This window comes from Cryptomeria japonica, unplaced genomic scaffold, assembly GCF_030272615.1.
Source record: "Cryptomeria japonica unplaced genomic scaffold, Sugi_1.0 HiC_scaffold_173, whole genome shotgun sequence".
NCBI lineage: Eukaryota > Viridiplantae > Streptophyta > Pinopsida > Cupressales > Cupressaceae > Cryptomeria > Cryptomeria japonica.
This window is the reverse complement of record NW_026728995.1, coordinates 112501-139000: the sequence shown is the minus strand read 5'-3', so window position 1 is coordinate 139000 and position 26500 is coordinate 112501. Positions and strand designations below refer to the sequence as shown.

The 26500-nt window shown below is 61.5% G+C and overlaps 4 non-coding genes across 4 annotated transcripts; all 4 read left to right on the top strand.

Moving 5' to 3' along the window:
- Positions 1-7856: 7856 nt before the first annotated feature.
- On the top strand, positions 7857-7975 carry LOC131867485 (5S ribosomal RNA). Its single transcript, XR_009366038.1, has one exon. It is a non-coding gene; the product is annotated as a 5S ribosomal RNA (ribosomal RNA).
- Positions 7976-13890: 5915 nt separating this feature from the next.
- Positions 13891-14009, top strand: LOC131867484 (5S ribosomal RNA). Its single transcript, XR_009366037.1, has one exon. It is a non-coding gene; the product is annotated as a 5S ribosomal RNA (ribosomal RNA).
- Positions 14010-19924: 5915 nt separating this feature from the next.
- On the top strand, positions 19925-20043 carry LOC131867483 (5S ribosomal RNA). Its single transcript, XR_009366036.1, has one exon. It is a non-coding gene; the product is annotated as a 5S ribosomal RNA (ribosomal RNA).
- Positions 20044-25957: 5914 nt separating this feature from the next.
- On the top strand, positions 25958-26076 carry LOC131867482 (5S ribosomal RNA). The gene has a single exon (XR_009366035.1). It is a non-coding gene; the product is annotated as a 5S ribosomal RNA (ribosomal RNA).
- The last annotated feature ends 424 nt before the right edge of the window (positions 26077-26500 follow it).

The window sequence follows — 26500 nt, the reverse complement described above, 5'->3', positions numbered from 1 at the left end:
CAACCCCTTATCCCGCGACGCGTCCGATACACAGATAGTTCCAAGGCGGCCGAGGAGCCTCACCGCATAGCAATCGGGGTGCGAGGCGAGGGATGCGGCGAGAAGGACCCAACGGCTAGACGGAAGAGGCTTCAGGGCCGCCTCGGAATGGTCCAAGCATCGGACGCGCTTGGGGCGACTACCAGTGACAACCCCTTATCCCGCGACGCGTCCGATACACAGATAGTTCCAAGGCGGCCGAGGAGCCTCACCGCATAGCAATCGGGGTGCGAGTCGAGGGATGCGGCGAGAAGGACCCAACGGCTAGACGGAAGAGGCTTCAGGGCCGCCTCGGAATGGTCCAAGCATCGGACGCGCTTGGGGCGACTACCAGTGACAACCCCTTATCCCGCGATGCGTCTGATACACAGATAGTTCCAAGGCGGCCGAGGAGCCTCACCGCATAGCAATCGGGGTGCGAGGCAAGGGATGCGGCGAGAAGGACCCAACGGCTAGACGGAAGAGGCTTCAGGGCCGCCTCGGAATGGTCCAAGCATCGGACGCGCTTGGGGCGACTACCGTTGCCAACCCCTTATCCCGCGATGCGTCTGATACACAGATAGTTCCGAGGCGGCCGAGGAGCCTCACCGCATAGCAATCGGGTTGCGAGGCAGATTATTGGGAAGGGAACCCCCTGGGATGCGGCTCAAGCAGTGCCCAAAGGGACTGGAATGCGGAATCACATCGAGAGACCCAAATGCTATACGAGGGCTCAAATCGAATTATCGATTTGGCCACGACATGGACGCATCGGAACGACTACCTTTGCCGAACCACTCGCAATTGCATCCATACCGAAACCAATAGACATTTCCGTTAGAGCCCTCGCATAGCATTCGGGAATCTCGCATGCCCCTCTAAATCGACCAATGCTGGCGCTCAACGAAAATCCGAGCGCTACCACCGTTCGAGCGCCAGCATTGGTCGAGTTAGAGGGGCACGGGGGAGAATGCTCCAGTCAACACCTCCCCTATATAAGTTATTTGTCCGATTCTCGCACAACCGTAGTCTGCCTCGTCGAATCAAACAACGGTCCCAGATTCCGACTTCCGTTCCGTAGAGACCCAAAAGCTAGATGGAGGCTCGCAAGAAAGAGAGTCGGCGCATAGCAATCGGGTTTCTCGAACGTTTAGGGACCGAGCTCACTTGCGGATAGGGCAAAATCCGCCAAGCAACCCAAAAGCTAGACGGGGGCTCGAATCGAATCGCCTAGGCGGCCACAACAACGACGTGTTGGATCGACTACCAGTGCCAAACCATTCAGCAAGACTAGTCTGTGTCGAGGCCGGATAGAGATTCTCAGAGAGCGCCCGTATAGCATTTAGGAGACCTGCCGCGTCCCTCACACTCGACAAATGGTGGTGCACGTTTATAAATCCGAGCGATCCCAACCCTTTCAAGCACCAACATCGGTCGAGATAGAGGGGCACGGAGGGGGCTGCGTGAGACAACACAGTCCCCTATATAAGTTATTTGTCCGATTCTCACACATCCGAAGAATGGTCATCAAATCGGACAACAGCCCAAACTTCCGACTTCCGTCCCAGAAAGCCCAAGAGCTATCTAAAACGTTCATGGCCGGAACTCGATCGCGGCTATACCAGTCCGCCAAGCAACCCAAAAGCTAGACTGGAGCTCTAGTCGAATCACCTCTGTGGCCATTGCAAGGACGTGTTGGAGCGACTACCATTGCCGAACCATTCCGCAGGTCGAGTCCATACCAAGGCCGCATAGAGATTCACGATGAGCTCCTGCATAGCAATCAGGAGACTTGCCGTGTCCATCACAATCGATAAATCCTGGTGCAAGATTTTTGCATCCGAGCGCTCCAACCAGTCGAGCACCAGCATCAATCGACATAAACGGGCACGGGGGGAGGATGCTCGAGAACACTACCTCCCCTATATAAGTTATTTGTCCGATTCTCAAGCAGCCGAAGTCTGGTCATCGAATCGGGTCAAAGACCACAACTTCCGACTTTACCCACAATGCAAGTCATCGAATCGAACATCGGCCCCCGAGTCGGACTCCATGCGTATGTCAGGTCATCGGACCCAAATTCCGCCTTCCTGCGCATGGCGGGCCATCAATATCAACTCGGTCATCGGACCCAAACTCCGCCTTTCTGCGCATGGCACGCCTTCAAATCGGTCATCGGACCCAAATTCCGCCTTCCTGTGCATGGCGGGCCATCAACATCAACTCGGTCATCGGACCCAAATTCCGCCTTTCTGCGCATGGCACGCCATCAACTCGGTCATCGGACCCAAATTCCGCCTTCCTGCGCATGGCAGGTCATCGGACACAAATTCAGACCTCGCCAATATGCCTACGTATCGAATCGGTCATCGGACCCAACTTCCGACTTCATCCATACTGTAGGGTCTTTGAGGTTGGCGCGGTGCGCTCAACCCGGGGAGTCGACCCATCGAAGCATACACCTCCCCTATATAAGCTATTTGTCCGATTCCCACACCTGTGTAGTTTGCACCTCTGACCAGGACATCGACCCCAACTTCCGAACTCGACTGCAACGACGGCACCAGCGCCTTGGTGCGCACCTTGCGACGCACAGTCCCAACATTCGCCTTCCTGCACATGGCAGGTCATCGGACCCAAATTCCGACCTCGCGAGTATGCCTACATATCGAATCGGTCATCGGACACAACTTCCGACTTCATCCATACCGTAGGGTCTTTGAGGTTGGCGCGGTGCGCTCAACCCGGGGAGTCGACCCAACGAAGCATACACCTCCCCTATATAAGCTATTTGTCCGATTCCCACACCTGTGTAGTTTGCACCTCCGATCAGGACATCGACCCCAACTTCCGAACTCGCCTGCAACGACCGAACCAGCGCCTTGGTGCGCACCTTGCAACGCACAGTGCCAACATTCGCCTTCCTGCACATGGCAGGTCATCGGACCCAAATTCCGACCTCGCGAGTATGCCTACATATCGAATCGGTCATCGGACCCAACTTCCGACTTCATCCATACCGTAGGGTCTTTGAGGTTGGCGCGGTGCGCTCAACCCGGGGAGTCGACCCAACGAAGCATACACCTCCCCTATATAAGCTATTTGTCCGATTCCCACACCTGTGTAGCTTGCACCTCCGATCAGGACATCGACCCCAACTTCCGAACTCGACTAAAAAGACCGCACCAGCACCTTGGTGTGCACCTTGCAACGCACAGTGCCAACATTCGCCTTCCTGCACATGGCAGGTCATCGGACCCAAATTCCGACCTCATGAGCATACCTACTAATCGAATCGGTCATCGGACCCAACTTCCGACTTCATCCATACCGTAGGGTCTTTGAGGTTGGCGCGGTGCGCTCAACCTGGGGAGTCGACCCATCGAAGCATACACCTCCCCTATATAAGCTATTTGTCCGATTCCGACACCTGTGTAGTTTGCACCTCCGCTCAGGACATCGACCCCAACTTCCGAACTCGCCTGCAACGACCGAACCAGCGCCTTGGTGCGCACCAAAAGTGCGCACTTTTGGAGGGCACTTTTGTGCGCTCCAAAGGTGCGCACTTTTGGAGGGCACTTTTGTGCGCTCCAAAGGTGCGCACTTTTGGAGGGCACTTTTTGGAGGGCACTTTTGTGCGCTCCAAAGGTGCGCACTTTTGGAGGGCACTTTTTGGAGGGCACTTTTCTGCGCTCCAAAGGTGCGCACTTTTGGAGGGCACTTTTCTGCGCTCCAAAGGTGCGCACTTTTGGAGGGCACTTTTTGGAGGGCACTTTTCTGCGCTCCAAAGGTGCGCACTTTTGGAGGGCACTTTTTGGAGGGCACTTTTCTGCGCTCCAAAGGTGCGCACTTTTGGAGGGCACTTTTGTGCACTCCAAAGGTGCACACTTTTGGAGGGCACTTTTTGGAGGGCACTTTTCTGCACTCCAAAGGTGCGCACTTTTGGAGGGCACTTTTTGGAGGGCACTTTTGTGCGCTCCAAAGGTGCGCACTTTTGGAGGGCACTTTTTGGAGGGCACTTTTGTGCGCTCCAAAGGTGCGCACTTTTGGAGGGCACTTTTGTGCACTCCAAAGGTGCGCACTTTTGGAGGGCACTTTTCCTGCGCTCCAAAGGTGCACACCTAGGTGAGCACCTTCGACCACACCTTGTAGCACACCAAACTCTGACTTTCGACTTCATCCGCAATGCAGGGTCTTTGAGGTTGGCGCAATGCGCACAACCAGGGGAGTCGACCCATCAAACCCAACACCTCCCCTATATAAGCTATTTGTCTGATTCTCATACATGCGTAGCCTGCAGGAGCAATTAGGACATCGACCCCAACTTTCGGCTTCTAAACGAAAACAAGGTCTTTGAGGTTGGTGTAATGCGAACAACTAGGGGAGTCAACCCATCAAACCCAACACCTCCCCTATATAAGCTATTTGTCTGATTCTCATACATGTGTAGTCTACAGGAGCAATTAGGACATCGACCCCAACTTTTGACTTCTTAACGAAAACAAGGTCTTTGAGGTTGACGTAATGCGCACAACCAGGGGAGTCGACCCATCAAACCCAACACCTCCCCTATATAAGCTATTTGTCCGATTCTCATACATGTGTAGCCTACAGGAGCCATTAGGACATTGACCCCAACTTTTGACTTCTTAACGAAAACAAGGTCTTTGAGGTTGGCGTAATGCGCACAACCAAGGGAGTTGACCCATCAAACCCAACACCTCCCCTATATAAGCTATTTGTCTGATTCTCATACATGTGTAGCCTGCAACAACGATTAGGACATCCACCCCAACTTCTGAATTCGTCTGCGTTGACCGCACCAAAGGTGCACGCCTTGGTGCTCACCAAAATCCGACTTCCGACTTCTTCTGCTATGCGGGGTCTTTGAGGTTGGCGCAGTGCGCACAACCAGGGGAGTCAACCCACCGAATGCAACACCTCCCCTATATAAGCTATTTGTCTGATTCTCATACATGCGTAGACTGCAGCAATGATTAGGACATCCACCCCAACTTTTGACTTCTTAAACAAGACAGGGTCTTTGAAGTTGGTGCAGTGCACACAACCAGGGGAGTCGACCCATCAAACGCAACACCTCCCCTATATAAAGCTATTTGTCCGATTCTCATACGTGTAGTCTGCAGCAGCGATTAGGACATCGACCCCAACTTCCGAATTCGTTTGCATTGACCGCACCAAAGGTGCACGCCTTGGTGTGCACCTTGGAGTGCACTTTGGTGCTCACCTCGGTGCACACTTTGGTGTGCACCTCGGTGTGCACCAAAGGTGCGCACCTTGGAGCGCACCAAAGGTGTACACTTTGGAGCGCACCACATAGGGTCTTTGAGAGGTTGGCGCAGTGCGCACACCAAGGTGGGTGTTGAGGTGCGTGCCGAGGTGGGTGGGTGCTAGGGTGCGCTCCATGGTGGGTGCCAGGGTGGGTGCGTGCTAGGGTGGATTCCAAAGAGGGTCATAGGGTGGGTGCCAAGGTGGGTTGGTGATATAGTGGGTTCAAAGGTGGGTACTAGGGTGGGTTCCAAGGTGGGTCACAAGTTGGGTGCCAGGATGCGTGGGTGTTAGGTTGGGTGCCAAGGTGGGCTCCTGCGTGGGTGGGTGCTAGGGTGGGTTTCAAGGTGGACGCGAGGGCGGGTGCCAAGGTGGGTAACAAGTTGGGTGTTAGGATGGGTGAGTGCTAGAGTGGGTGCCAAGGTGGGTGGGTGCTAAGGTGGATGCCAAGGTGGTTCACAGGGTGGGTGGGTTCTAGGGTGAGTTCCAAGGTGGGTCACAGGTTTAGTGCTAGGGTGCGTGTCAAGGCGGGTGTCGAGGTGCCTGGGTGCTAGGGTGTGGATGCCAATGTGGGTCATAGGGTGGGTACTAGGGTGGGCTGCAATGTGGGTGCCAAGGTGGGTAACATGCTCGGTTGGTTCTAAATTGGGTGTCAGGGTGGGTGTGCACCCACCTTGCCCGAGGTGGGTGCCAAGGTGCCAGTGTGGGTGGGTGCTAAGGTGGATGCCAAGGTGGGTGAGAAGGTGGGTGATAGGTTGAGTGGTAGGATGGGTGGGTGCCAAGATGGGTCACAGGGTGGGTGCAAGGGTGGGTAGGTGCTAGGGTTGGTGTCAGGGTGGGTGGGTGCTAGGTTGGGTTCCAAGGTGGGTGCGAGGGTGAGTGTCAAGGTGGGTCACAGGTTAGGTGCTAGGATGGGTGAGTGCTAGGGTGCAAAGGTGCCAGGGTGGGTGCTAGGATGGGTCGATGCTAGGGTGAGTGGCAAGGTGGGTCCACAAGTGTCAAGGTGGGTGCCGAGGTGGGTGCCAACTTGGGTTCCAAGGTGGGTGCCAAGTGGGCGACTGCTATGGTGGATGCCAAGGTGGGTCACGGGGTGGGTGCCAAGTTGCTAGGTTGTGTTCCAAGGTGGGTGCCAACGTGGCTGCTAGGGTGCGTGGGTTAAAGGGTGTGTCACAACGTGGGTGCCAGGATGGGTGCGCACCCACACTGGCCAAGACGGGTGCAAGGTTGGGTTCCAAGCCCGGTCACAGGCTGGGTGCTAGGATGGGTGGGTGCCAAGGTGGGCACCAGGGTGGGTGCACCCACCCTGGCCAAGGTGGGTCACGGGGTGGGTCCTAGGGTGGGTAACAGGGTGGGTACTAAGGTGCGTGCCAAGGTGGGTCATGGGGTGGGTGCCAAGGTGGGCACCAGGGTGGGTGTGCACCAACCCTAGCCAGGGTAGGTCACGGGGTGGTTGTCGGGGTGGGCGTCAAGGAGCCAAGGTGGGTGGCAAGTAGCCAAGTTGCGTGCCAAGGTGGGTGTCGGGGTGGGTGCCAAGGATCCAAGGTGGGTGCCAAGGAACCAAGGTGGGTGTCTGGGTGGGTGCCGAGGTGGGAGCCAGGGTGGGTCCCAAGGTGAGTGCAAAGGTGGGTGCCAGGGTCAAGGTGAGTGCCAATGTGGGTTCCAAGGTGCCAGGGTCAGGGTGAGTGCCAATGTGGGTTCAAAGGTGCTAAGTTGGGTGCGAGGTTGGGTGCGAGGGTGGGTGGGTGCCAAGGTGTGCTAGGTGGAAGCCCGGGTGGGTCGGCATCCCATGGGTGTCGAGTTGGGTGCCTGATGGGTGCTTCTTGTCAAGTTTTAGTCGTCGGGACTCATTTCGAGCCTTAGAGGTCGTTTCTTGTCCGGTTGCCCTGTCTTCGACCTGGGAACCCAATTTTGGTCCTCGGGTCCCATTTTTTTTTGTCTCGCATCCCACTTTTGGCCTGTGGCCTTTTCGGGGTCGATTCTCGTTTTGGGCATCAGAGCATGTTTCTTCTCCTAAAACCCAATATTTGTTTATTAAGTCTCGGAACACATTTTTGTTCTCGTGGACCCATCATGGGTCTTGGAACGCATTTGTGGTCCTTGGGTCCCATTTTGCATCCCGAAACTTGTGTTTTGGTGCTTGATCCCTATTTTGGGTGCCCACCTTGCACCAAGTGCGCACCCGGGGCAAACCGAGCGCCTTGGTGCACCGGGGCAAGATCGAGCGTGCACCCGAGGCGCCCCGAACATGCACCAAGGTGCACTCGGCCCACATGTGAGCGCAGGTCGTTGCGCCCGAGGTGGTGTGTGGGCACCGCGTTGCAGACGGGACACTGCACGCACACGACGCCCCGTCCAGGTGCACGCACGTAGGCCGGGCCGGGTGCACACCCGACGCCCTAGCAAGGTGCGCGCACCCGGGCAGGGCTCACACTTGGCGAACGGGGCGCACTTCGCGAGGGAGGGTGTGCACCTCGACGGGGGTGGGTGGCCGGGGTGGATTCGCACGTGGGTCGCGGTTTGCTAAGTACACACTGCGACAAGCTCATAACGGGTGCGATCATACCAGCGTTAGTGCACCGGATCCCATCAGAACTCCGCAGTTAAGCGCGCTTGGGCCGGAGTAGTACTGGGATGGGTGACCTCCCGGGAAGTCCCGGTGTTGCACCCTTTCTTAGTTTTTCGCCGGGCGTCGCAATGCTATTTGAATAAACCTTTTGCCCATTTGCGTTCTCGTCGGGGCCGGGCCGGGCCGGGGTGCGCTGCCCGCACTACCGCGCGCGCGGGGGCGACACCGAGCGCGCACCCGAGGCGCCCCGAGCACACAGGCCACGGTGCAACCCGGGCGTTGTGCGCGCACCCCGGTGCGCCCGAGGTGCTGCGCGCGCACCCAGGTGAAATCGGTGTGCACCTCGGCCAGTGCGCGCTCGGTCGAGTCGCGCACGTTGGCCAAGGTGCACGGTGATGTTTCTTACTCTAAGGTTCCGCACCAGACGCCCGGGACAGGTGAGCGAAGCTGGGCGGGGCCGGGTGCGCGGCCGGGGCAGGTGCACGCAGCTGGAGAGAGCTTTGGAGCACACCAGAGGTGCGCACCTTGGAGCACACTTCGGAGCGCACCAATGATGCGCTCCATTCAAAAGTTTCCTGAAAAGGCAAAAAAAGTTGAGATTATAGAATTTCCCACTTGAGAGATTGTAAAAAAAAAAAATTTAAAATGAAGGAAACGCGGGTGCCAAGGTGTGCGCGCCCGGGTGCGCAGCCCAGCCAAGGTGTGCGCACCAAGGCGCCCACCCTGGCGAAGGTGCACGCAAGGTGCGCACCCGAGGCAAACCGGACAATTAACCCAACTTTCGACTTCGCGCGCACCTGCGCACCTTGGAGCGCACTTCGGAGCGCTCCTTGGTGCGCACCAATCTTGGGCACCTCGGAGTGCACCATGGCGCCCACCAAGGTGCGCACCCGGGGCAAACCGAGCTCCGACTTCGTGCGCACCTTGGAGCGCACGAAAGGTGCGCACCATGGCGCCCACCAAGGTGCGCAGCCCAGCCAAGGCGTGCGCATCAAGGTGCGCACCCTGGCGAAGGTGCGCACCCGGGGCAAACCGAGCTCCGACTTCGTGCGCACCTTGGAGCGCACAAAGGGTGCGCAACCCAGCCAAGGTGTGCGCACCCCGGGCAAACCGAGCTCCGAATCGTGCGCACCTTGGAGCACACTTCGGAGCCCTCCTTGGTGCGCACCGATGTTGCGCACCTCGGAGCGCACCCGGGGAAAACAATGCAATTAACCCGACTTTCGACTTCGTGGGCACCTCGGAGCGCTCTCGGGTTCGCACCTCGGAGCACACCGAGGTGCGCACCTTTGATGCGCTGCCTTCACCAATTTCCAGAAAAGGCAAGAAAACATTGAGAAGGTGTGCGCACCGAGGTGCCCACCCTGGCGAAGGTGCACGCGAGGTGCGCACCCGGGGCAAACCGGGCTCCGACTTCGTGCACGCCATGCTGCGCACCTTGGAGGGCCATGGTGCGCACCTTGGAGCACACTTCGGAGCGCTCAATGGTGCCCAACCCAGCCAAGGTGCCCACCGCGGCGAAGGTGCACGCGAGGTGCGCACCCGGGGCAAACCGGGCTCCGACTTCGTGCACGCCGCACCTTGGAGCACACTTCGGAGCGCTCCTTGGTGCGCACCAGGGCGCGCAACCCAGCCGAGGTGCCCACCCCGGCGAAGGTGCACGCGGGGTGCGCACCCGGGGCAAACCGGGCTCCGACTTCGTGCACGCCATGGTGCCCACCGCGGCGAAGGTGCACGCGAGGTGCGCACCCGGGGCAAACCGGGCTCCGACTTCGTGCACGCCGCACCTTGGAGCACACTTCGGAGCGCTCCTTGGTGCGCACCAGGGCGCGCAACCCAGCCGAGGTGCCCACCCCGGCGAAGGTGCACGCGAGGTGCGCACCCGGGGCAAACCGGGCTCCGACTTCGTGCACGCCATGGTGCCCACCGCGGCGAAGGTGCACGCGAGGTGCGCACCCGGGGCAAACCGGGCTCCGACTTCGTGCACGCCGCACCTTGGAGCACACTTCGGAGCGCTCCTTGGTGCGCACCATGGTGCCCACCAGGGCGCGCAACCCCGCCGAAGGTGCACGCGAGGTGCGCACCCGGGGCAAACCGGGCTCCGACTTCGTGCACGCCGCACCTTGGAGCACACTTCGGAGCGCTCCTTGGTGCGCACCAGGGCGCGCAACCCCGCCGAAGGTGCACGCGAGGTGCGCACCCGGGGCAAACCGGGCTCCGACTTCGTGCACGCCATGGTGCGCACCAGGGTGCCCACCGCGGCGAAGGTGCGCACCCGGGGCAAACCGGGCTCCGACTTCGTGCACGCCGCACCTTGGAGCACACTTCGGAGCGCTCCTTGGTGCGCACCAGGGCGCGCAACCCAGCCGAGGTGCCCACCCCGGCGAAGGTGCACGCGAGGTGCGCACCCGGGGCAAACCGGGCTCCGACTTCGTGCACGCCATGGTGCCCACCGCGGCGAAGGTGCGCACCCGGGGCAAACCGGGCTAGGACTTCGTGCACGCCGCACCTTGGAGCACACTTTGGAGCGCTCCTTGGTGCGCACCATGGTGCCCACCAGGCCGCGCAACCCAGCCAAGGTGTGCGCACCAAGGTGCACGCGAGGTGCGCACCCGGGGCAAACCGGGGTCCGGCTTCGTGCACGCCGCACCTTGGAGCACACATCGGGGCGCTCCCGGGTTCGCACCGGCGTTGCGCACCGTGGTGGGCACCTCGGAGCGCACCGTGGTGGGCACCTCGGAGCACACCAAGGTGGGCAGCGAGGTGCGCACCTTTGATGCGATGCCTTCACTAATTTCCATAAAAGGCAAAAAAAAACGAGATTTTAAAATTTCCGTTTTGAAAGATAGTGAGAAAAAGGGAATGCTGGTGCCATCTTGAGCCCGCCCTGGTGCGCAGCCCAGCCAAGGTGTGCGCACCAAGGTGCCCACCCTGGCGAAGGTGCGCGCCCGGGCAATTAACCCAACTTCCAACTTCGCGCGCGCCAGGGTGGGAGCGCACCCAACAACCGGGCCTGGGAAGAGCCAATGCGAGAAACCCCACCAAACGCTCTGACAAAAAAAGAGGGGGCGCTCCAGTAACCCCGCTTCGGAGCGCACCCTGGGCAAACCCAGCCAGGGTGCCCACCCCGGCCAAGGTGCAGGCGAGGTGCGCACCCGGGGCAAACCGGGCTCCGACAACGTGCACGCCGCACCTTGGAGCACACTTCGTAGCGCTCCCGGGTGCGCACCTCAGAGCACACCAAGGTGGGCAGCGAGGTGCGCACCTTTGATGCGCTGCCTTCACTAATTTCCAGAAAAGGCAAAAAAAAGAGGAGATTTTAAAATTTCCGTTTTGAAAGATAGTGAAAAAAACGGAACGCGGGTGCCATCTTGAGCCCGCCCTGGTGCACAGCCCAGGTAAGGTGCCCACCCTGGCAAAGGTGCGCACCCGGGCAATTAACCCTACTTCCGACTTCGTGCGCGCCAGGGTGGCAACCGGGCCTGGGAAGAGCCAATGCGAGAAACCCCACCAAACGCTCCGACAAAAAAAGAGGCGGCGCTCCAATAACCCCGCTTCGGAGCGCAGCCGGGGCAAACCCAGCCAAGGTGCCCACCCCGACGAAGGTGCACGCGAGGTGCGCACCCGGGGCAAACCGGGCTCCGACAACGTGCACGCAGCACCTTGGAGCACACTTCGAAGCACTCCCGGGTGCCCACCGGCGTTGCGCACCGTGGTGGGCAGCGAGGTGCGCACCTTTGATGCGCTGCCTTCACTAATTTCCAGAAAAGGCAAAAAAAAATGAGATTTTAAAATTTCCGTTTTGAAAGATAGTGAAAAAAACGGAACGCGGGTGCCATCTTGAGCCCGCCCTGGTGCGCAGCCCAGGCAAGGCATGCGCACCAAGGTGCCCACCCGCGGTGCACGCCCGGGGCAAACCGGGCTCCGACTTCGTGCAGGCCGCACCTTGGAGCACACTTCGGAGCGCTCCTTGGTGCGCACCATGGTGCCCACCAGGGCGCACCCGGGGCAAACCGGGCTCCGACTTCGTGCACGCCGCACCTTGGAGCACACATCGGAGCGCTCCCAGGTTCGCACCAGCGTTGCGCACCTTTGATGCGCTGCCTTCACTAATTTCCAGAAAAGGCAAAAAAAAACGATATTTTAAAATTTCCGTTCTGAAAGATAGTGAAAAAAACGGAACGCGGGTGCCATCTTGAGCCCTTCCTGGTGCGCAGCCCAGGCAAGTTGTGCGCACCAAGGTGCCCACCCTGGCGGAGGTGCGCGCCCGGGGCAAACCGGGCTCCGACTTCGTGCACTGCATGGTGCCCACCAAGGCGCGCAACCCAGCCAAGGTGCCCACCGCAGCGAAGGTGCACGCGAGGTGCGCACCCGAGGTGCACACCCGGGGCAAACCGAGCTCCGACTTCGTGCACGCCGCACCTTGGAGCACACTTCAGAGCGCTCCTTGGTGCGCACCAGGGCGCGCAACCCAGCCAAGGTGCTCACCCCGGCGAAGGTGCACGCGAGGTGCGCACCCGGGGCAAGCCGGGCTCGGACTTCGTGCACGCCGCACCTTGGAGCACACATCGGAGCGCTCCCGGGTTCGCACCAGCATTGCGCACCTTTGATGCGCTGCCTTCACTAATTTCCAGAAAAGGCAAAAAAAAAAAAAAAACGAGATTTTAAAATTTCCGTTTTGAAAGATAGTGAAAAAAACGGAACGCGGGTGCCATCTTGAGCCCGCCCTGGTGTGCAGCCCAGGCAAGTTGTGCGCACCAAGGCACCCACCCTGGCCAAGGTGGGTCACGGGGTGGGTCCTAGGGTGGGTAACGGGGTGGGTACTAAGGTGCGTGCCAAGGTGGGTCATGGGGTGGGTGCCAAGGTGGGCACCAGGGTGGGTGTGCACCAACCCTAGCCAGGGTAGGTCACGGGGTGGTTGTCGGGGTGGGCGTCAAGGAGCCAAGGTGGGTGGCAAGTAGCCAAGTTGCGTGCCAAGGTGGGTGTCGGGGTGGGTGCCAAGGATCCAAGGTGGGTGCCAAGGAACCAAGGTGGGTGTCTGGGTGGGTGCCGAGGTGGGAGCCAGGGTGGGTCCCAAGGTGAGTGCAAAGGTGGGTGCCAGGGTCAAGGTGAGTGCCAATGTGGGTTCCAAGGTGCCAGGGTCAGGGTGAGTGCCAATGTGGGTTCAAAGGTGCTAAGTTGGGTGCGAGGTTGGGTGCGAGGGTGGGTGGGTGCCAAGGTGTGCTAGGTGGAAGCCCGGGTGGGTCGGCATCCCATGGGTGTCGAGTTGGGTGCCTGATGGGTGCTTCTTGTCAAGTTTTAGTCGTCGGGACTCATTTCGAGCCTTAGAGGTCGTTTCTTGTCCGGTTGCCCTGTCTTCGACCTGGGAACCCAATTTTGGTCCTCGGGTCCCATTTTTTTTTGTCTCGCATCCCACTTTTGGCCTGTGGCCTTTTCGGGGTCGATTCTCGTTTTGGGCATCAGAGCATGTTTCTTCTCCTAAAACCCAATATTTGTTTATTAAGTCTCGGAACACATTTTTGTTCTCGTGGACCCATCATGGGTCTTGGAACGCATTTGTGGTCCTTGGGTCCCATTTTGCATCCCGAAACTTGTGTTTTGGTGCTTGATCCCTATTTTGGGTGCCCACCTTGCACCAAGTGCGCACCCGGGGCAAACCGAGCGCCTTGGTGCACCGGGGCAAGATCGAGCGTGCACCCGAGGCGCCCCGAACATGCACCAAGGTGCACTCGGCCCACATGTGAGCGCAGGTCGTTGCGCCCGAGGTGGTGTGTGGGCACCGCGTTGCAGACGGGACACTGCACGCACACGACGCCCCGTCCAGGTGCACGCACGTAGGCCGGGCCGGGTGCACACCCGACGCCCTAGCAAGGTGCGCGCACCCGGGCAGGGCTCACACTTGGCGAACGGGGCGCACTTCGCGAGGGAGGGTGTGCACCTCGACGGGGGTGGGTGGCCGGGGTGGATTCGCACGTGGGTCGCGGTTTGCTAAGTACACACTGCGACAAGCTCATAACGGGTGCGATCATACCAGCGTTAGTGCACCGGATCCCATCAGAACTCCGCAGTTAAGCGCGCTTGGGCCGGAGTAGTACTGGGATGGGTGACCTCCCGGGAAGTCCCGGTGTTGCACCCTTTCTTAGTTTTTCGCCGGGCGTCGCAATGCTATTTGAATAAACCTTTTGCCCGTTTGCGTTCTCGTCGGGGCCGGGCCGGGCCGGGGTGCGCTGCCCGCACTACCGCGCGCGCGGGGGCGACACCGAGCGCGCACCCGAGGCGCCCCGAGCACACAGGCCACGGTGCAACCCGGGCGTTGTGCGCGCACCCCGGTGCGCCCGAGGTGCTGCGCGCGCACCCAGGTGAAATCGGTGTGCACCTCGGCCAGTGCGCGCTCGGTCGAGTCGCGCACGTTGGCCAAGGTGCACGGTGATGTTTCTTACTCTAAGGTTCCGCACCAGACGCCCGGGACAGGTGAGCGAAGCTGGGCGGGGCCGGGTGCGCGGCCGGGGCAGGTGCACGCAGCTGGAGAGAGCTTTGGAGCACACCAGAGGTGCGCACCTTGGAGCACACTTCGGAGCGCACCAATGATGCGCTCCATTCAAAAGTTTCCTGAAAAGGCAAAAAAAGTTGAGATTATAGAATTTCCCACTTGAGAGATTGTAAAAAAAAAAAATTTAAAATGAAGGAAACGCGGGTGCCAAGGTGTGCGCGCCCGGGTGCGCAGCCCAGCCAAGGTGTGCGCACCAAGGCGCCCACCCTGGCGAAGGTGCACGCAAGGTGCGCACCCGAGGCAAACCGGACAATTAACCCAACTTTCGACTTCGCGCGCACCTGCGCACCTTGGAGCGCACTTCGGAGCGCTCCTTGGTGCGCACCAATCTTGGGCACCTCGGAGTGCACCATGGCGCCCACCAAGGTGCGCACCCGGGGCAAACCGAGCTCCGACTTCGTGCGCACCTTGGAGCGCACGAAAGGTGCGCACCATGGCGCCCACCAAGGTGCGCAGCCCAGCCAAGGCGTGCGCATCAAGGTGCGCACCCTGGCGAAGGTGCGCACCCGGGGCAAACCGAGCTCCGACTTCGTGCGCACCTTGGAGCGCACAAAGGGTGCGCAACCCAGCCAAGGTGTGCGCACCCCGGGCAAACCGAGCTCCGAATCGTGCGCACCTTGGAGCACACTTCGGAGCCCTCCTTGGTGCGCACCGATGTTGCGCACCTCGGAGCGCACCCGGGGAAAACAATGCAATTAACCCGACTTTCGACTTCGTGGGCACCTCGGAGCGCTCTCGGGTTCGCACCTCGGAGCACACCGAGGTGCGCACCTTTGATGCGCTGCCTTCACCAATTTCCAGAAAAGGCAAGAAAACATTGAGAAGGTGTGCGCACCGAGGTGCCCACCCTGGCGAAGGTGCACGCGAGGTGCGCACCCGGGGCAAACCGGGCTCCGACTTCGTGCACGCCATGCTGCGCACCTTGGAGGGCCATGGTGCGCACCTTGGAGCACACTTCGGAGCGCTCAATGGTGCCCAACCCAGCCAAGGTGCCCACCGCGGCGAAGGTGCACGCGAGGTGCGCACCCGGGGCAAACCGGGCTCCGACTTCGTGCACGCCGCACCTTGGAGCACACTTCGGAGCGCTCCTTGGTGCGCACCAGGGCGCGCAACCCAGCCGAGGTGCCCACCCCGGCGAAGGTGCACGCGGGGTGCGCACCCGGGGCAAACCGGGCTCCGACTTCGTGCACGCCATGGTGCCCACCGCGGCGAAGGTGCACGCGAGGTGCGCACCCGGGGCAAACCGGGCTCCGACTTCGTGCACGCCGCACCTTGGAGCACACTTCGGAGCGCTCCTTGGTGCGCACCAGGGCGCGCAACCCAGCCGAGGTGCCCACCCCGGCGAAGGTGCACGCGAGGTGCGCACCCGGGGCAAACCGGGCTCCGACTTCGTGCACGCCATGGTGCCCACCGCGGCGAAGGTGCACGCGAGGTGCGCACCCGGGGCAAACCGGGCTCCGACTTCGTGCACGCCGCACCTTGGAGCACACTTCGGAGCGCTCCTTGGTGCGCACCATGGTGCCCACCAGGGCGCGCAACCCCGCCGAAGGTGCACGCGAGGTGCGCACCCGGGGCAAACCGGGCTCCGACTTCGTGCACGCCGCACCTTGGAGCACACTTCGGAGCGCTCCTTGGTGCGCACCAGGGCGCGCAACCCCGCCGAAGGTGCACGCGAGGTGCGCACCCGGGGCAAACCGGGCTCCGACTTCGTGCACGCCATGGTGCGCACCAGGGTGCCCACCGCGGCGAAGGTGCGCACCCGGGGCAAACCGGGCTCCGACTTCGTGCACGCCGCACCTTGGAGCACACTTCGGAGCGCTCCTTGGTGCGCACCAGGGCGCGCAACCCAGCCGAGGTGCCCACCCCGGCGAAGGTGCACGCGAGGTGCGCACCCGGGGCAAACCGGGCTCCGACTTCGTGCACGCCATGGTGCCCACCGCGGCGAAGGTGCGCACCCGGGGCAAACCGGGCTAGGACTTCGTGCACGCCGCACCTTGGAGCACACTTTGGAGCGCTCCTTGGTGCGCACCATGGTGCCCACCAGGCCGCGCAACCCAGCCAAGGTGTGCGCACCAAGGTGCACGCGAGGTGCGCACCCGGGGCAAACCGGGGTCCGGCTTCGTGCACGCCGCACCTTGGAGCACACATCGGGGCGCTCCCGGGTTCGCACCGGCGTTGCGCACCGTGGTGGGCACCTCGGAGCGCACCGTGGTGGGCACCTCGGAGCACACCAAGGTGGGCAGCGAGGTGCGCACCTTTGATGCGATGCCTTCACTAATTTCCATAAAAGGCAAAAAAAAACGAGATTTTAAAATTTCCGTTTTGAAAGATAGTGAGAAAAAGGGAATGCTGGTGCCATCTTGAGCCCGCCCTGGTGCGCAGCCCAGCCAAGGTGTGCGCACCAAGGTGCCCACCCTGGCGAAGGTGCGCGCCCGGGCAATTAACCCAACTTCCAACTTCGCGCGCGCCAGGGTGGGAGCGCACCCAACAACCGGGCCTGGGAAGAGCCAATGCGAGAAACCCCACCAAACGCTCTGACAAAAAAAGAGGGGGCGCTCCAGTAACCCCGCTTCGGAGCGCACCCTGGGCAAACCCAGCCAGGGTGCCCACCCCGGCCAAGGTGCAGGCGAGGTGCGCACCCGGGGCAAACCGGGCTCCGACAACGTGCACGCCGCACCTTGGAGCACACTTCGTAGCGCTCCCGGGTGCGCACCTCAGAGCACACCAAGGTGGGCAGCGAGGTGCGCACCTTTGATGCGCTGCCTTCACTAATTTCCAGAAAAGGCAAAAAAAAGAGGAGATTTTAAAATTTCCGTTTTGAAAGATAGTGAAAAAAACGGAACGCGGGTGCCATCTTGAGCCCGCCCTGGTGCACAGCCCAGGTAAGGTGCCCACCCTGGCAAAGGTGCGCACCCGGGCAATTAACCCTACTTCCGACTTCGTGCACGCCAGGGTGGCAACCGGGCCTGGGAAGAGCCAATGCGAGAAACCCCACCAAACGCTCCGACAAAAAAAGAGGCGGCGCTCCAATAACCCCGCTTCGGAGCGCAGCCGGGGCAAACCCAGCCAAGGTGCCCACCCCGACGAAGGTGCACGCGAGGTGCGCACCCGGGGCAAACCGGGCTCCGACAACGTGCACGCAGCACCTTGGAGCACACTTCGAAGCACTCCCGGGTGCCCACCGGCGTTGCGCACCGTGGTGGGCAGCGAGGTGCGCACCTTTGATGCGCTGCCTTCACTAATTTCCAGAAAAGGCAAAAAAAAATGAGATTTTAAAATTTCCGTTTTGAAAGATAGTGAAAAAAACGGAACGCGGGTGCCATCTTGAGCCCGCCCTGGTGCGCAGCCCAGGCAAGGCATGCGCACCAAGGTGCCCACCCGCGGTGCACGCCCGGGGCAAACCGGGCTCCGACTTCGTGCAGGCCGCACCTTGGAGCACACTTCGGAGCGCTCCTTGGTGCGCACCATGGTGCCCACCAGGGCGCACCCGGGGCAAACCGGGCTCCGACTTCGTGCACGCCGCACCTTGGAGCACACATCGGAGCGCTCCCAGGTTCGCACCAGCGTTGCGCACCTTTGATGCGCTGCCTTCACTAATTTCCAGAAAAGGCAAAAAAAAACGATATTTTAAAATTTCCGTTCTGAAAGATAGTGAAAAAAACGGAACGCGGGTGCCATCTTGAGCCCTTCCTGGTGCGCAGCCCAGGCAAGTTGTGCGCACCAAGGTGCCCACCCTGGCGGAGGTGCGCGCCCGGGGCAAACCGGGCTCCGACTTCGTGCACTGCATGGTGCCCACCAAGGCGCGCAACCCAGCCAAGGTGCCCACCGCAGCGAAGGTGCACGCGAGGTGCGCACCCGAGGTGCACACCCGGGGCAAACCGAGCTCCGACTTCGTGCACGCCGCACCTTGGAGCACACTTCAGAGCGCTCCTTGGTGCGCACCAGGGCGCGCAACCCAGCCAAGGTGCTCACCCCGGCGAAGGTGCACGCGAGGTGCGCACCCGGGGCAAGCCGGGCTCGGACTTCGTGCACGCCGCACCTTGGAGCACACATCGGAGCGCTCCCGGGTTCGCACCAGCATTGCGCACCTTTGATGCGCTGCCTTCACTAATTTCCAGAAAAGGCAAAAAAAAAAAAAAAATGAGATTTTAAAATTTCCGTTTTGAAAGATAGTGAAAAAAACGGAACGCGGGTGCCATCTTGAGCCCGCCCTGGTGTGCAGCCCAGGCAAGTTGTGCGCACCAAGGCACCCACCCTGGCCAAGGTGGGTCACGGGGTGGGTCCTAGGGTGGGTAACGGGGTGGGTACTAAGGTGCGTGCCAAGGTGGGTCATGGGGTGGGTGCCAAGGTGGGCACCAGGGTGGGTGTGCACCAACCCTAGCCAGGGTAGGTCACGGGGTGGTTGTCGGGGTGGGCGTCAAGGAGCCAAGGTGGGTGGCAAGTAGCCAAGTTGCGTGCCAAGGTGGGTGTCGGGGTGGGTGCCAAGGATCCAAGGTGGGTGCCAAGGAACCAAGGTGGGTGTCTGGGTGGGTGCCGAGGTGGGAGCCAGGGTGGGTCCCAAGGTGAGTGCAAAGGTGGGTGCCAGGGTCAAGGTGAGTGCCAATGTGGGTTCCAAGGTGCCAGGGTCAGGGTGAGTGCCAATGTGGGTTCAAAGGTGCTAAGTTGGGTGCGAGGTTGGGTGCGAGGGTGGGTGGGTGCCAAGGTGTGCTAGGTGGAAGCCCGGGTGGGTCGGCATCCCATGGGTGTCGAGTTGGGTGCCTGATGGGTGCTTCTTGTCAAGTTTTAGTCGTCGGGACTCATTTCGAGCCTTAGAGGTCGTTTCTTGTCCGGTTGCCCTGTCTTCGACCTGGGAACCCAATTTTGGTCCTCGGGTCCCATTTTTTTTTGTCTCGCATCCCACTTTTGGCCTGTGGCCTTTTCGGGGTCGATTCTCGTTTTGGGCATCAGAGCATGTTTCTTCTCCTAAAACCCAATATTTGTTTATTAAGTCTCGGAACACATTTTTGTTCTCGTGGACCCATCATGGGTCTTGGAACGCATTTGTGGTCCTTGGGTCCCATTTTGCATCCCGAAACTTGTGTTTTGGTGCTTGATCCCTATTTTGGGTGCCCACCTTGCACCAAGTGCGCACCCGGGGCAAACCGAGCGCCTTGGTGCACCGGGGCAAGATCGAGCGTGCACCCGAGGCGCCCCGAACATGCACCAAGGTGCACTCGGCCCACATGTGAGCGCAGGTCGTTGCGCCCGAGGTGGTGTGTGGGCACCGCGTTGCAGACGGGACACTGCACGCACACGACGCCCCGTCCAGGTGCACGCACGTAGGCCGGGCCGGGTGCACACCCGACGCCCTAGCAAGGTGCGCGCACCCGGGCAGGGCTCACACTTGGCGAACGGGGCGCACTTCGCGAGGGAGGGTGTGCACCTCGACGGGGGTGGGTGGCCGGGGTGGATTCGCACGTGGGTCGCGGTTTGCTAAGTACACACTGCGACAAGCTCATAACGGGTGCGATCATACCAGCGTTAGTGCACCGGATCCCATCAGAACTCCGCAGTTAAGCGCGCTTGGGCCGGAGTAGTACTGGGATGGGTGACCTCCCGGGAAGTCCCGGTGTTGCACCCTTTCTTAGTTTTTCGCCGGGCGTCGCAATGCTATTTGAATAAACCTTTTGCCCGTTTGCGTTCTCGTCGGGGCCGGGCCGGGCCGGGGTGCGCTGCCCGCACTACCGCGCGCGCGGGGGCGACACCGAGCGCGCACCCGAGGCGCCCCGAGCACACAGGCCACGGTGCAACCCGGGCGTTGTGCGCGCACCCCGGTGCGCCCGAGGTGCTGCGCGCGCACCCAGGTGAAATCGGTGTGCACCTCGGCCAGTGCGCGCTCGGTCGAGTCGCGCACGTTGGCCAAGGTGCACGGTGATGTTTCTTACTCTAAGGTTCCGCACCAGACGCCCGGGACAGGTGAGCGAAGCTGGGCGGGGCCGGGTGCGCGGCCGGGGCAGGTGCACGCAGCTAGAGAGAGCTTTGGAGCACACCAGAGGTGCGCACCTTGGAGCACACTTCGGAGCGCACCAATGATGCGCTCCATTCAAAAGTTTCCTGAAAAGGCAAAAAAAGTTGAGATTATAGAATTTCCCACTTGAGAGATTGTAAAAAAAAAAAATTTAAAATGAAGGAAACGCGGGTGCCAAGGTGTGCGCGCCCGGGTGCGCAGCCCAGCCAAGGTGTGCGCACCAAGGCGCCCACCCTGGCGAAGGTGCACGCAAGGTGCGCACCCGAGGCAAACCGGACAATTAACCCAACTTTCGACTTCGCGCGCACCTGCGCACCTTGGAGCGCACTTCGGAGCGCTCCTTGGTGCGCACCAATCTTGGGCACCTCGGAGTGCACCATGGCGCCCACCAAGGTGCGCACCCGGGGCAAACCGAGCTCCGACTTCGTGCGCACCTTGGAGCGCACGAAAGGTGCGCACCATGGCGCCCACCAAGGTGCGCAGCCCAGCCAAGGCGTGCGCATCAAGGTGCGCACCCTGGCGAAGGTGCGCACCCGGGGCAAACCGAGCTCCGACTTCGTGCGCACCTTGGAGCGCACAAAGGGTGCGCAACCCAGCCAAGGTGTGCGCACCCCGGGCAAACCGAGCTCCGAATCGTGCGCACCTTGGAGCACACTTCGGAGCCCTCCTTGGTGCGCACCGATGTTGCGCACCTCGGAGCGCACCCGGGGAAAACAATGCAATTAACCCGACTTTCGACTTCGTGGGCACCTCGGAGCGCTCTCGGGTTCGCACCTCGGAGCACACCGAGGTGCGCACCTTTGATGCGCTGCCTTCACCAATTTCCAGAAAAGGCAAGAAAACATTGAGAAGGTGTGCGCACCGAGGTGCCCACCCTGGCGAAGGTGCACGCGAGGTGCGCACCCGGGGCAAACCGGGCTCCGACTTCGTGCACGCCATGCTGCGCACCTTGGAGGGCCATGGTGCGCACCTTGGAGCACACTTCGGAGCGCTCAATGGTGCCCAACCCAGCCAAGGTGCCCACCGCGGCGAAGGTGCACGCGAGGTGCGCACCCGGGGCAAACCGGGCTCCGACTTCGTGCACGCCGCACCTTGGAGCACACTTCGGAGCGCTCCTTGGTGCGCACCAGGGCGCGCAACCCAGCCGAGGTGCCCACCCCGGCGAAGGTGCACGCGGGGTGCGCACCCGGGGCAAACCGGGCTCCGACTTCGTGCACGCCATGGTGCCCACCGCGCCAAGGTGCACGCGAGGTGCGCACCCGGGGCAAACCGGGCTCCGACTTCGTGCACGCCGCACCTTGGAGCACACTTCGGAGCGCTCCTTGGTGCGCACCAGGGCGCGCAACCCAGCCGAGGTGCCCACCCCGGCGAAGGTGCACGCGAGGTGCGCACCCGGGGCAAACCGGGCTCCGACTTCGTGCACGCCATGGTGCCCACCGCGGCGAAGGTGCACGCGAGGTGCGCACCCGGGGCAAACCGGGCTCCGACTTCGTGCACGCCGCACCTTGGAGCACACTTCGGAGCGCTCCTTGGTGCGCACCATGGTGCCCACCAGGGCGCGCAACCCCGCCGAAGGTGCACGCGAGGTGCGCACCCGGGGCAAACCGGGCTCCGACTTCGTGCACGCCGCACCTTGGAGCACACTTCGGAGCGCTCCTTGGTGCGCACCAGGGCGCGCAACCCCGCCGAAGGTGCACGCGAGGTGCGCACCCGGGGCAAACCGGGCTCCGACTTCGTGCACGCCATGGTGCGCACCAGGGTGCCCACCGCGGCGAAGGTGCGCACCCGGGGCAAACCGGGCTCCGACTTCGTGCACGCCGCACCTTGGAGCACACTTCGGAGCGCTCCTTGGTGCGCACCAGGGCGCGCAACCCAGCCGAGGTGCCCACCCCGGCGAAGGTGCACGCGAGGTGCGCACCCGGGGCAAACCGGGCTCCGACTTCGTGCACGCCATGGTGCCCACCGCGGCGAAGGTGCGCACCCGGGGCAAACCGGGCTAGGACTTCGTGCACGCCGCACCTTGGAGCACACTTCGGAGCGCTCCTTGGTGCGCACCATGGTGCCCACCAGGCCGCGCAACCCAGCCAAGGTGTGCGCACCAAGGTGCACGCGAGGTGCGCACCCGGGGCAAACCGGGGTCCGGCTTCGTGCACGCCGCACCTTGGAGCACACATCGGGGCGCTCCCGGGTTCGCACCGGCGTTGCGCACCGTGGTGGGCACCTCGGAGCGCACCGTGGTGGGCACCTCGGAGCACACCAAGGTGGGCAGCGAGGTGCGCACCTTTGATGCGATGCCTTCACTAATTTCCATAAAAGGCAAAAAAAAACGAGATTTTAAAATTTCCGTTTTGAAAGATAGTGAGAAAAAGGGAATGCTGGTGCCATCTTGAGCCCGCCCTGGTGCGCAGCCCAGCCAAGGTGTGCGCACCAAGGTGCCCACCCTGGCGAAGGTGCGCGCCCGGGCAATTAACCCAACTTCCAACTTCGCGCGCGCCAGGGTGGGAGCGCACCCAACAACCGGGCCTGGGAAGAGCCAATGCGAGAAACCCCACCAAACGCTCTGACAAAAAAAGAGGGGGCGCTCCAGTAACCCCGCTTCGGAGCGCACCCTGGGCAAACCCAGCCAGGGTGCCCACCCCGGCCAAGGTGCAGGCGAGGTGCGCACCCGGGGCAAACCGGGCTCCGACAACGTGCACGCCGCACCTTGGAGCACACTTCGTAGCGCTCTCGGGTGCGCACCTCAGAGCACACCAAGGTGGGCAGCGAGGTGCGCACCTTTGATGCGCTGCCTTCACTAATTTCCAGAAAAGGCAAAAAAAAGAGGAGATTTTAAAATTTCCGTTTTGAAAGATAGTGAAAAAAACGGAACGCGGGTGCCATCTTGAGCCCGCCCTGGTGCACAGCCCAGGTAAGGTGCCCACCCTGGCAAAGGTGCGCACCCGGGCAATTAACCCTACTTCCGACTTCGTGCGCGCCAGGGTGGCAACCGGGCCTGGGAAGAGCCAATGCGAGAAACCCCACCAAACGCTCCGACAAAAAAAGAGGCGGCGCTCCAATAACCCCGCTTCGGAGCGCAGCCGGGGCAAACCCAGCCAAGGTGCCCACCCCGACGAAGGTGCACGCGAGGTGCGCACCCGGGGCAAACCGGGCTCCGACAACGTGCACGCAGCACCTTGGAGCACACTTCGAAGCACTCCCGGGTGCCCACCGGCGTTGCGCACCGTGGTGGGCAGCGAGGTGCGCACCTTTGATGCGCTGCCTTCACTAATTTCCAGAAAAGGCAAAAAAAAATGAGATTTTAAAATTTCCGTTTTGAAAGATAGTGAAAAAAACGGAACGCGGGTGCCATCTTGAGCCCGCCCTGGTGCGCAGCCCAGGCAAGGCATGCGCACCAAGGTGCCCACCCGCGGTGCACGCCCGGGGCAAACCGGGCTCCGACTTCGTGCAGGCCGCACCTTGGAGCACACTTCGGAGCGCTCCTTGGTGCGCACCATGGTGCCCACCAGGGCGCACCCGGGGCAAACCGGGCTCCGACTTCGTGCACGCCGCACCTTGGAGCACACATCGGAGCGCTCCCAGGTTCGCACCAGCGTTGCGCACCTTTGATGCGCTGCCTTCACTAATTTCCAGAAAAGGCAAAAAAAAACGATATTTTAAAATTTCCGTTCTGAAAGATAGTGAAAAAAACGGAACGCGGGTGCCATCTTGAGCCCTTCCTGGTGCGCAGCCCAGGCAAGTTGTGCGCACCAAGGTGCCCACCCTGGCGGAGGTGCGCGCCCGGGGCAAACCGGGCTCCGACTTCGTGCACTGCATGGTGCCCACCAAGGCGCGCAACCCAGCCAAGGTGCCCACCGCAGCGAAGGTGCACGCGAGGTGCGCACCCGAGGTGCACACCCGGGGCAAACCGAGCTCCGACTTCGTGCACGCCGCACCTTGGAGCACACTTCAGAGCGCTCCTTGGTGCGCACCAGGGCGCGCAACCCAGCCAAGGTGCTCACCCCGGCGAAGGTGCACGCGAGGTGCGCACCCGGGGCAAGCCGGGCTCGGACTTCGTGCACGCCGCACCTTGGAGCACACATCGGAGCGCTCCCGGGTTCGCACCAGCATTGCGCACCTTTGATGCGCTGCCTTCACTAATTTCCAGAAAAGGCAAAAAAAAAAAAAAAACGAGATTTTAAAATTTCCGTTTTGAAAGATAGTGAAAAAAACGGAACGCGGGTGCCATCTTGAGCCCGCCCTGGTGTGCAGCCCAGGCAAGTTGTGCGCACCAAGGCACCCACCCTGGCCAAGGTGGGTCACGGGGTGGGTCCTAGGGTGGGTAACGGGGTGGGTACTAAGGTGCGTGCCAAGGTGGGTCATGGGGTGGGTGCCAAGGTGGGCACCAGGGTGGGTGTGCACCAACCCTAGCCAGGGTAGGTCACGGGGTGGTTGTCGGGGTGGGCGTCAAGGAGCCAAGGTGGGTGGCAAGTAGCCAAGTTGCGTGCCAAGGTGGGTGTCGGGGTGGGTGCCAAGGATCCAAGGTGGGTGCCAAGGAACCAAGGTGGGTGTCTGGGTGGGTGCCGAGGTGGGAGCCAGGGTGGGTCCCAAGGTGAGTGCAAAGGTGGGTGCCAGGGTCAAGGTGAGTGCCAATGTGGGTTCCAAGGTGCCAGGGTCAGGGTGAGTGCCAATGTGGGTTCAAAGGTGCTAAGTTGGGTGCGAGGTTGGGTGCGAGGGTGGGTGGGTGCCAAGGTGTGCTAGGTGGAAGCCCGGGTGGGTCGGCATCCCATGGGTGTCGAGTTGGGTGCCTGATGGGTGCTTCTTGTCAAGTTTTAGTCGTCGGGACTCATTTCGAGCCTTAGAGGTCGTTTCTTGTCCGGTTGCCCTGTCTTCGACCTGGGAACCCAATTTTGGTCCTCGGGTCCCATTTTTTTTTGTCTCGCATCCCACTTTTGGCCTGTGGCCTTTTCGGGGTCGATTCTCGTTTTGGGCATCAGAGCATGTTTCTTCTCCTAAAACCCAATATTTGTTTATTAAGTCTCGGAACACATTTTTGTTCTCGTGGACCCATCATGGGTCTTGGAACGCATTTGTGGTCCTTGGGTCCCATTTTGCATCCCGAAACTTGTGTTTTGGTGCTTGATCCCTATTTTGGGTGCCCACCTTGCACCAAGTGCGCACCCGGGGCAAACCGAGCGCCTTGGTGCACCGGGGCAAGATCGAGCGTGCACCCGAGGCGCCCCGAACATGCACCAAGGTGCACTCGGCCCACATGTGAGCGCAGGTCGTTGCGCCCGAGGTGGTGTGTGGGCACCGCGTTGCAGACGGGACACTGCACGCACACGACGCCCCGTCCAGGTGCACGCACGTAGGCCGGGCCGGGTGCACACCCGACGCCCTAGCAAGGTGCGCGCACCCGGGCAGGGCTCACACTTGGCGAACGGGGCGCACTTCGCGAGGGAGGGTGTGCACCTCGACGGGGGTGGGTGGCCGGGGTGGATTCGCACGTGGGTCGCGGTTTGCTAAGTACACACTGCGACAAGCTCATAACGGGTGCGATCATACCAGCGTTAGTGCACCGGATCCCATCAGAACTCCGCAGTTAAGCGCGCTTGGGCCGGAGTAGTACTGGGATGGGTGACCTCCCGGGAAGTCCCGGTGTTGCACCCTTTTTTAGTTTTTCGCCGGGCGTCGCAATGCTATTTGAATAAACCTTTTGCCCGTTTGCGTTCTCGTCGGGGCCGGGCCGGGCCGGGGTGCGCTGCCCGCACTACCGCGCGCGCGGGGGCGACACCGAGCGCGCACCCGAGGCGCCCCGAGCACACAGGCCACGGTGCAACCCGGGCGTTGTGCGCGCACCCCGGTGCGCCCGAGGTGCTGCGCGCGCACCCAGGTGAAATCGGTGTGCACCTCGGCCAGTGCGCGCTCGGTCGAGTCGCGCACGTTGGCCAAGGTGCACGGTGATGTTTCTTACTCTAAGGTTCCGCACCAGACGCCCGGGACAGGTGAGCGAAGCTGGGCGGGGCCGGGTGCGCGGCCGGGGCAGGTGCACGCAGCTAGAGAGAGCTTTGGAGCACACCAGAGGTGCGCACCT